This window comes from Mytilus galloprovincialis, chromosome 4 (assembly GCF_965363235.1).
Source record: "Mytilus galloprovincialis chromosome 4, xbMytGall1.hap1.1, whole genome shotgun sequence".
NCBI classification, from domain to species: domain Eukaryota; kingdom Metazoa; phylum Mollusca; class Bivalvia; order Mytilida; family Mytilidae; genus Mytilus; species Mytilus galloprovincialis.
The window spans coordinates 81,790,888-81,802,370 of record NC_134841.1 but is presented as its reverse complement, the minus strand read 5'-3'; the positions used below and the strand labels follow the sequence as shown (position 1 = coordinate 81,802,370).

General features: G+C 31.5%; 1 pseudogene; it reads left to right on the top strand.

Moving 5' to 3' along the window:
- Positions 1-433: 433 nt before the first annotated feature.
- LOC143073123 (uncharacterized) lies at positions 434-2,198 on the top strand (annotated as a pseudogene).
- The last annotated feature ends 9,285 nt before the right edge of the window (positions 2,199-11,483 follow it).

The following is an 11,483-nucleotide window of genomic DNA, read 5'->3' as shown; positions in this document are numbered from 1 at the left end:
AATGGAGGCTTGCATTTGGAAATACAAGGACCTCAATTTTAAGCCTAATACAGTCATATTTTTAACATAACAATAATGCAGTTTTCTTTAAACTGGGACATGATAGATATATTTCGTTGTAAGATAGTACACTATTTCCAGCTTTAAACAAATAAATAAAGTTTTTTTTTGTTTTTTAATAGGGAAAATTCGTTCCATTCTAAAATATCATCTGTATGTTGAAAGGCTTAACATAAAAAGTCACTTATTTTTTTTTATTCAAGTAAGTACTTTAATATCAAGGGTATGTCATAATATAGGATTAGAAATGGTTATACAATCTATTTACACATTCATCAAGTAAATATAAAGATGGTAGTTAGACAACATTTAAATTCATTGGTTAATCTCAATAAAAATAGGTTATACCAAGAATGCAGTAGAATAAGGCAGACATTAATAATGGCGTCTTCCAAGTCCATCCAAAAAAGACAGATACCTATCAATTGTCAACTGTGTGAAACTGAAAAAGCAATCAGATGGAAATGTATAGAATGTAATCTTTTAATGTGCAATAACTGCTGTGATATAATACATCCAAAGTTCAAAAATGCAAATGGTCATAAGATCGTAGACATTCAAGATATTGGACTTCAAAATGAAGACATGGATTTTACTAGCATTAAATGTAGTGAACATTCCGGACAATGTTCATGTCTTTTCTGCAAGAAATGTGACAGTCTCGTTTGTCCGACTTGTGTTTCAAAAGTTAATAAGAAACATGCAAACGATTTAATTGAAATAAGTGAAGCATATGAAATGAAAATAGACATATTGAAGAAAGGGCAAAATCAATTAGAAAATGGCAAAGCGAGCATGACTACCAAAAAGATTCAGTTGAGCAGACTTAAAACAACAGAAAACTCAAAGCACATGAAAGTTAAGCAGGATATTTTTTCTCACTAGAAAACTTTGAAAACAATAATTGACAATTACTTTGAACAATTAGAAAGGGAATTAGACAGGACTAGTAAAAGTGTCTTACAACACACTGAACACCACCTTTCCTTGATAGTTGGGTCCATTCAAGACGTTGAAAACAAAAACATTGAGCTCAAAAATTATATAAGCATTACTGATGCTTCTAAATTTTTCCAGAATATCAGAAAGTTGGAAAAGTCCATTGCTGTTCCTACAGTACAAACCCCAAACACTTACGATTCGATTCCTAAATTCATACCAGGGGAGATCATGCAGTCTGATGTTGGAGTATTACAAAGTGATGCCAAACAATCAAGGGAGCGACGTGTTAATACGGTTATTAATAAAACCTTTCAAACTGATCTATCAGTAGTAACATATCTATGTCCTGGTTTAAATAAGGATATAGCAATGTGGATAGCTTGTGATATCGACAACAAAGTGAAGAGAGTTAAACTTGATGGAAATAAACTGAAATTATTATCAAGCGTAAATACAGAAGTGTATGGCATGGCAATACTTCAATCAGATGATGTCCTTTTGTCAACCGGTGGATCCAAACTACAGCAACTGAATATTTCCACTGGTAAACTGTCAAAAACTGTTTATGATGTGAACCCTTTCCTTTCTACTGCCATTCACATTACAAGTGGAAATAAAGTAGTTGTAGGAGGTTATAGTGAGAAACTTAGAAGAAGAGCTGTGTTTGTGATGAATGTGAAGGGAAAACACGAGACTGTGTACGAACATGATCAACTTAATCAACCTATATTTAATTACCCAAAGATTATAACAAGTACAAGAAATGGTAATATACATGTGGCAGATTGCCATCCTAGTAGTGATAGTGGTAGAGTGGTGGTTTTAGGACAGGGAGGGAACATAATCAATACATATACAGGACATGCCCATATAAACAAGGACAAACAATTCAGACCAGTCAGTATAGTGACAACACCAAAGGACAATGTCATAGTACCTGACAAGGATACAAATTCATTACATATTCTTGACCATAATGGCCATCTAATGGCTTATTATAGTGATTACAATGTAAAACTGTATCCCTGTACTCTTGCCTTCACATCAACAGGACAACTATATATGGGATGTGGCAGAACTAAAAGCAGTACATCAAAGGAAGCAAAGATACATGACGTGGCCATAACAGAGTGTTGAAATATTACATTTGAGTCATTTCATTCCTTTTGTATAATCAACTGAAAAAGATTTAACTTATATTTAAGAGCAATTCTCTGTAACCACCAACCATTTTATATAGGGGTGCCGGCACGCATAGTCACCGATTTTCCTGAAACTTAGCCAAAACATGTGATTATGTAAAAAGTAAGAAAAATGCCAACCCAAATGTTGCTAGGTCATGGTTGCCATGGCAACCAAGTGAATGAGATTTCCCGTAAATTTTGAGGAATTTAGCATCGAAAAAACAACTACTTTGCAGTCATTCGTAATCAAAACTAGGTTTTATTTAATGATATTTGTAAATATTTTGTAGAAACATGAAACTTAACAAACAAAATAGCAATGTGATATATAAAAAATATTTTGGCTGAATATTGTCACAACCGCAGAAGCAGAGGTCATTTTTTAATATAGTTCAGAAGACAAATTTTACACATTTTGTATGAACAAAATAGACATTTTTGCATCCACCTCCATTTAACCTGTGGTTATGAATGAAAAGTATCAACGTTTCTTATCAAAAAAATATAACAAAATGTTTGGGAAATTAGGTTCTAAGATGGTTGCTATGGAAACAAAAATGTGTCATTTTTGCCTTTTTACCTCTAAAATGTAGCCATTTTATTAAAATAATCCACAAAAAGTAATTATTATTGAATGACTATGATGTGCAAACTATTGGCAATTAAATTACCATAAATGTGTCCAAAGGTCAAAGGTCATTGATGACCTTGACCTTTGACCTTGTGTATATTAATTGAATTTTGAAAGGAAATATAATAGAAGGAGGCTACTATACATGGAGAAAATTATCAGGATGTTTTAAGCCACTTTTTATCAGCATATGAAAAATAAAGAGTCAAGGTCATGTCAAAAGTGCTCAGCAACCACTCTTATTTGATAAAAAATGTACCTAGCAACCATACATGATTTCCTTCAGTACTATATAAACTACATGTATTACACAGACCTAACTTCAAAGGTCTAGAGGGTGTCATCACATTAGTTGTAAACAATCATTCGTTTAAAGTGTAAAACTGCCTAGCAACCATTTTTTATATTAGGAAAATGCCTAGCAACCATCGATTTATATTGAAAAAGTGCATAGCAACCAATTAATTACTTATAAAAACTGCATAGCAACAGTTTATCTTAGATTTCATTTCGACAAAAATTAGAAAATAGTAATATTAAAAACACATGTCTAATCCGGAAAAGTAAATAATAAAGCAAATTTAATTTCATGAGACTGATTACACATATATACAAAAATTTAAAAGATGTCGTCTGATGAGACAACTCTCCAGAAGACAACCAAATGTTATTTAAAGAAAAACTATTTATATCTACAAGAAGAAGAGAAAAGGAATATAACTGCAAAGAGATCGACCAGTTTATTTTGGTTGGAGTTGGCCTTTCAAGTAAAGAAGTTATGCATAGACAATATATTCATTTTCACTCGTTATAACTTATAAGGCTTGATTATTTCATATTTTTCATCGAAATTGTTTTTCATTGCGTACACACTGTTTTTGTATTTTAAATAGTTGTAGATGAGCATCTAAATGTACAGAAATTTGTGTTTAGCATGTTTTAGGCAATATTATTTATCTTCAGATCAAGACACTATCACATTCATTTCGTTAAACTTCCATCATCCCCATCACAAAAGATAAAATGCTCTTTCCTAACTAATATAACTACCCTGCATCTATCCATTGTTATTTTTGTATATCAACAGTGGAAGATTTAAAAAAATATATATTAAAAAATATTTTGTGTGTTTAGCAAAAGTTATTTTAACAGAGTCTCAGTTCCAATTGAGATTTAGTAATCGAACAGACTAGGCCAATCAGTACCCCTTTTGAAACCAAAATATAGAATTATTACATTTGCTTAAAAAGTAAACTCTAACGCTATTTATAAGAAAGTAGAAAGTGTGTGTGTTAGATAAATATGAATCGTCTTTGACAACACAGTGAAACAAGCGTTAAGAAATTGAGCACTTACTTATACAAATGATGAGACACGACATGAATTCGACAACTTCCATTTAAGACTAAAACAAGAGGCTGTCACAACGACAGCAAACCGGATTTATTAACATTTATTTGTGTCCTGGCAATATCACAAGAACCATTACTCCTGAACGGTAAAAGTCAAAATCGTCATTATTGAACTTGACCTCTATTTTGTCATCAGTAACAACATATAAAAATTTCAAAAGCTTTGGTTGAATGGTTCATGAGAAAATGCATGGACACGACTGGAAACACCATTTTTCAATCTTTCAAGAACCATAACTCCTAAACGGTAAAAGTCAAAATCGTCATTATTGAACTTGACCTCTATTTTGTCATCAGTAACAACATATTAAAATTTGGGAAGCTTTGGTAGAACATTTCATGCGTAAATGCACGGACACGACTGGAAACTCCATTTTTAAAATCGCCATTATTGAACTTGACCTTCATTTAGTTGTCAGTAACAACATATTAAAATTTTAAAAGCTTTGGTTGAACGGTCGGCCGCCCGCCATACATCCCCAATCAATAACCGACATTTTTGTCACAAAAATCCGGTTAAACATTCTGAAAATGAAATGTAATAGCAAATTTGATTTATTTCCATATTTGAACTTGAATTTAAGTATTTGTAATGATCAAATCAGTTCAAATCTTTAACACAAACTGGTTGATTCAAGTGAAGTACACACTTTTTAAAGTGTCTAAAATGTAACATTTTTGGAAAAATTATCTTTTAACGGGACTTCTCCACAAACCAGATTTGGACACAATCATCATTAGAGTAATAATATACTTTAAAAATGTATCCTATGATGGCTTACATGGCTTAAATAGAATAAAGGAATAAAATGCAAGTTTAAATTGTCCATCATTATAAAAATTCGTAAGGGTTCCACGGAACCCAGTGTCTCGCCTACTTTTTCTGTTAATCGCAGACTCAACAAAAATGAGGAAAAACATCAATAAAAATTTCCCTCACGATACTGTCTTTTGATTGAAAGAAGCTTCCAAGTTTGGTAAAAAAATCCAGGATAGTTTATGAATCTAATAAATGTTTTATAAACTTTAACTGCAGACTGTATGTAATGTTAACTGGAAGAAAAACTAAGTCCATTTATAAGTAAAATACGGAAAAAGTGAATTTTTTTTTTACAAAATTTACTTCTGAATAATATCTTATGATCAGAAATAACTTTTTGTCTAAGTTTGGTAGAAATCCAGGATAGTTTAAGAACATTATAAAAATTTTAAAAACTTAAACCACAGAGTGAATGTTTTGTTTCTGGCAAAAAAACTAAGTCCATTTATAAGTAAAATACGGAAAAGTGAAAATTTATTTTTACAAAATTTTCTTCTTGATACTATCTTATGATCATAAACAAGCTTCTGTCCAAGTTTGGTAGAAATCCAGGATAGTTTAAGAATATTATAAAAATTTTAAAAACTTAAACCACAGAGTGAATGTTTTGTTTCTGGCAAAAAAACTAAGTCCATTTATAAGTAAAATACGGAAAAGTGAAAATTTATTTTTACAAAATTTTCTTCTTGTCAGATACTATCTTATGATCATAAACAAGCTTCTGTCCAAGTTTGGTACAAATCAAGGATAGTTTATCAAAGTTATTAAAATTTTAAAAACTTTAACCACAGAGTGAATGTAATGTTTCCTCGCAGAAAAACTAAGTCCATTTATAAGTAAAATACGGAAAAGTGGAAATTTATTTTCACAACATTTTCTTCTTGATACTATCTTATGATCATAAACAAGCTTCTGTCCTAGTTTGGTACATATCAAGGATAGTTTATGAAAGTTATTAAAATTTTAAAAACTTTAACCACAGAGTGAATGTAATGTTTCCTCGCAGAAAAACTAAGTCCATTTATAAGTAAAATACGGAAAAAATGGAATTTTATTTTTACAAAATTTACTTCTGGATACTTTCTTATGATCATAAACAAGCTTCTGTCCAAGTTTGGTGGAAATTCAGTATAGTTTAAGAAAGTTATTAAAATTTCAAAAACTTTAACCACAGAGTGAATATTTGTGGACGCCGCCGACGACGACGACGCCGACGACGACGGAATGTAGGATCGCTTAGTCTCGCTTTTTCGACTAAAGTCGAAGGCTCGACAAAAATTGTTATAATAAGAAAACCCTGAAAGGACCTTTAATATTCCGAGTGAAAGGGTCTTACCTACAATCTATTTACAGGGGAATTTCTGGCCTGAAAGGATGAATGTTAACCTTTTTATGCCCCGCTGAAGCAGACGTGGCATTAAGTGTTACCCTTTCCATCTGTTTGTACGTTCGTCCGTCCGTATTTCCCAAAAGTTGGTATCCGTTCTCTTATTTTAGTTTGCCTTAGCCAAATATTGTTTTAACCTTACCATGCTTATTGCCACATAAAACATGTCAATTTGAAAATTGGGTGGCGTCACCTTTATCGTTTTGGAGTTATATGCCTTTATAAACATAATAATAATTGCACTTTTACAATTCTTTGGTTATGTCCCTTTATAATTTTATAAATATGATATGCAAGCGAGGGGGAGGGGGCATTATCTGTGTTCCACGGACACATTCCCCATTTATGTTTGTTTGCCTATTATCTTGAAAACAATAAAAGAGCTCATTTGAAAAGAAAAATTTTAGTAAAAAAAATAATGACAATTGTTTTTTATGAAATTTATGTTGCTAGATTCATACTTCAGAGGACACAGGTCACCCTTTATTAACCGTTGCTAAGTAGTTGCTAAGCAATTTGTGAACTCAAATTGAAGTGACTATTCATTTGTAACTTCAAGTTTTTCTCAAACCAACCATCTTATCTGGAAAATATGGTTATTTGTACAGACACATCAATTCGTATGTGCTAATTATATTATGTAGTAAAAATGGTTGCTAGACAACCTTCTTTTGACCGGAACAAAAAAAAATCTTTTTTTTTTTTAAGTTTCTATACTGAGGCTTGCAATGGTATGAATTAAGACTTCTTTTGAGAGGGGGCCAAAAACTCCCCTTTTCATAGGTACCTTCTCCTTTGCCGATTTAGGCAAATAAGTAGACCAATTTGTACTGTGATTGTGCAATCCAAGATGGCGATATACCATGAATCTACCTTAATTTATTTGACAACCCCTAATAAGAGTAAATACCCTTTAAAGTCAATTTGGGTTAACTATCGTCATTTAGTATTAACATAAATATATTAATATATAATAAGCTATGTATAGCTACAAGAGTAACTAAAGAAGAGTAAATAATTGGGATAAGGAAACAAAAGAAAATGCTGTTATTTGAATTTTTCTCCTTTAATACCAGTATTCATTAAAAGGCAAAACACCTATATGGAGTAAAATGAAATTTTCGAATATTTTGATTAAATGATTGTGGTTTGTTGGTACTTTTTACTATTAAATTGTTCATTTATCCATATAAGTTTCAATGAAAATAATGTTTTGTTACATTACTTTATTACATGCGTTGAAGATTCAAGATTAAGAACATAAAAGTAAAACACGAGTCCCCTAGTTAATGAAATAATGATTCAACTGGTATTTTTTCGTAAAATTGATAAAATACTTTGGAAAAAACAGCATTTGTAATTCAAGTAAGAACAGGAAACAAAGTTGCTTGCGATTAACTGAAATTTACATGAGTAAACTCATGTACGTGAACTATTTAAGAAACACAATACCTGTTCTTTAAAGAAATTTGAGAGTCTAAATGGAAGAATGAATTACAACCTTAGTAAAGCACCAATACAAGGATGCTTGCTATGCATTTTTTGATTATATGAGAATGGCTGGTAAAGTTTATGTTGAAAATATTGACCCCTCAATTTTTAATTGGGATGTATATTATAGTTCTGAACCCAACTATGTTTGGTTGATAGGTACTTTTATATCAAGTAAGGGTCGTTGCTAAGAACTTTTAACATGACCTTGACCTCTGGAATTTTGCTTTCTAACGAAATGTAAGCAAAATTTTGTTTAAACACTTTTTCTAAATACCTTTTGGGTTTATTTGATAAAATTTCTAACACAATTAAATAAAAAAAGACCGAAAGTCAAAGTCAAGGTCATAAATAAACTTTGACCTTGAGGTAAACTTTTAGGTCATTGACGCACAACATGTCCCAAGTGATTTTTATTTTGTATTTGTCACTGTTTTTAAACTATTCAAATAACAATGTCAAAATATTTCTTCAAAATACCAAAAATGACATGCGTGCCGCAACTTGGTTGGTGGTTACAGAGAATTGCTATTAAATATTACTTAGTGTACTTATTTTGGGTTTACTTTTCATAAATTATCTGGAAATAAAAGTTTCAAAGTAATATAAACAAATAAAAATGTGAACAATATTTGGATTTCAAAAGTTTAGTATGACGTTTATTATCACTGTTCTAGCATACAATTATGTTTAGGGTTTAGCTTAAGCACGCCTCTGGGTGAATAGTTTTATTGCTGCATTGAAAACCCATTGGTGGCCTTCGGCTGTTATCTGCTGTTTGGTCAAGTTGTTGTCTCTTTGACACATTTCCCATTTCCATTCTCAATTTTATTTTTTCATGGATACCAGGATTGAAATTTTGTATTTGCGCCAGATGCTCATTTCAACTACAAAATACTCATCAGTGACGTTCGAATAAAAAAGTTAAAAAGGTCAAGTATAGTACGAAGTTCAAAGATTCAATACAGTAGTATTTATACTGTAAATTAAGAAATTACAGCGTGTATTTATTAGTGGGATTAATGGACAGGTGACACAAATGCTAGTTAAACTATTACGATTTCAGGAAATATTGCATTTAGCATTGCTATCAAAATTTGAATTGAAAGTTTCTATTTTTGGGACACGTATCTCATCGCAATTTTCACAATTATCAAAAGATCTCGAGTTTTTAGTACATCAAATGTTGTTATCTGTTACACATGATGATTTCACAAAATAGTACATACAATTCTTAATAAACTATACTTATTCAATCTTTTATTTTCTATACCCTATCATTTATGAAGAATGCATAGATGTTGCACTTAAAACAAGCAACAATAAACAACACATGTATTCAAGACAAGAACATTATGATTCGGTATGAAATTTAATTTGATTTACACTAAATAATGCGCTACCAAATTCTAAATGCTATATCACATATATGTATCATTTCAAAAGTCATGGATACATTTTTTACTCTGATCCTACCAGTCTTAAAGTTGGAAAAGCTAGATTGCTTAGTGCGGAAATAGCAAATTTGATATCCAAGGTCTATGATTTGTCCATTGAAATTGAACATACTATCTCGTGCACTTAGGAAAAACAAATCATCATAGAAAAAAAACAGACGTTTAATTATTGTTGAGATTAAACACATTTCATGTAGCATATGATTCTTCTGTTTGTTTTATCAATAAATTTAAAAAAAAAAACTTTTCTCTTTACAACAAAAACAAAAATATATATATCAGACATATCGACTAAACAAGTAAGATGTTAGAATATGAATTAAAGAAGGCTTTGATGTAAACTTCCTTGAGACAAAAACACAGAACCCAAAGAACAAAAGAATCTCAAGTCTAGTTATGTTTTCGCAAACGACAGACAAGTGTTTAAACAATGTAAAGCTCTACGAGTTTTAAATCGATCTCTACAACGACAGACAAGTGTTTAGCCAATGTTAGGCTCTACAAGTTTGAATCAATCAAACTCAATTTGATGAAAAATGAAACAGACCTTTAATCAACAAATGTCAGAAGATACAAAAGGGACAATCAAAATGCATAAGTCTAAGAGAAACCAACAACCATGCCAAACAAACAAAAAACAGACTTAAAAGAGGGACGAAAGATACCAAAGGGACAGTCAAACTCATAAATCTAAAACAAACTGACAACGCCATGGCTAAAAATAAAAAAGACAAACAGAAAAACAATAGTACACACAACACAACATAGAAAACTAAAGAAAAACAGCACGAACCCCACCAAAAACTAGGGGTGATCTCAGGTGCTCCGGAAGGGTAAGCAGATCCTGCTCCACATGTGGCACCCGTCGTGTTGCTTAAGTGATTACAAATCCGGTAAATAGTCTAATTCGGTAGGTCATATTCATGAAAGGGAAGGGGATTGTAGTTACGACATAAGGAACATATCCGATATCATTTGTGAAACGGTTATTCCATAACGGTCAACCAACTCGTGATGGCGTCCGTAAAATTTACGAAGGGATGATTTCAACTTCACCATTTGGAACTCTTGGTTTAATAGCTTCCTTGTGAGCAGCAAACCTCTATCAAGAAAATCATGATAGGAAACTTAAACATACAACAGTCTACAACACATTAAATGGAAAACAAAAGACCTCTGGAACTTTATATAAGGAAGGTGAGTTTCTCCGCTATGCAAAGCAGATGGAGACATTATTTGTAACACATTTTTTTGTATTAAAAAATGCCTGCACTAAGTCAGGAATATGACAGTTGCTATCCCTTCGTTTGATGTTTTTGAGGTTTTAAATTTGCCGTTTGATTATTGACTTTCATATATGATTTTTCCTCGGAATTAGGTATTTTTGTTATTTTACTAATCTCCAGACTGTAACTTCAACTCTCTCCCAGCTTGAACTTCCTGAAACATACTTTTAAATATTTCTGAATCCATACCTTATTAAGTTGTAATTGTTAAACTACTTAAACAGTTACTGATTTATATTGTAGAAGAAAAATTACAAAACACCACAAGAAAACAAAAGGCCTATGCAAATTTATGTGTGTGTGTGTGTGTGTGTGGAGGGGGGACTTGACCGCAACTTCAACTGTATTCTAGCTTGAACTACCTCATACCTAGTTTTCAATATTTCTGAATCCATGGCTTTACGTAGATGTAATTGTGTATCTAATACATTTACCCTTTTATACTGTAATAACACTGGTAATGAAAACTTAAAATATATGTCATAAAAAAAGTATACAGAACAAATTGTCAGACTCCACATGAAACAGTTATTGTATAGATAACTGGTTCATGTTCTATGCGGAACCAGATAACTTACATGTGTAAAGAAGTTAACAACATTAGATTTCAAGTTATAGAAAAGAGAAACCACAAATTTATGGAGAAGTGATATCAATAGACACACAATTGTCAGATATTGGTAATACTGTGCATAGCAACCTATCTAGTTTTACATGTTTTTGCTCATAGCCTGACACTATAGGACTTGCAGATGTGGTGAAAGTTTCAAAAATTACTTTATGACATGATAACAAAAAAAATTGCTAGGGTAT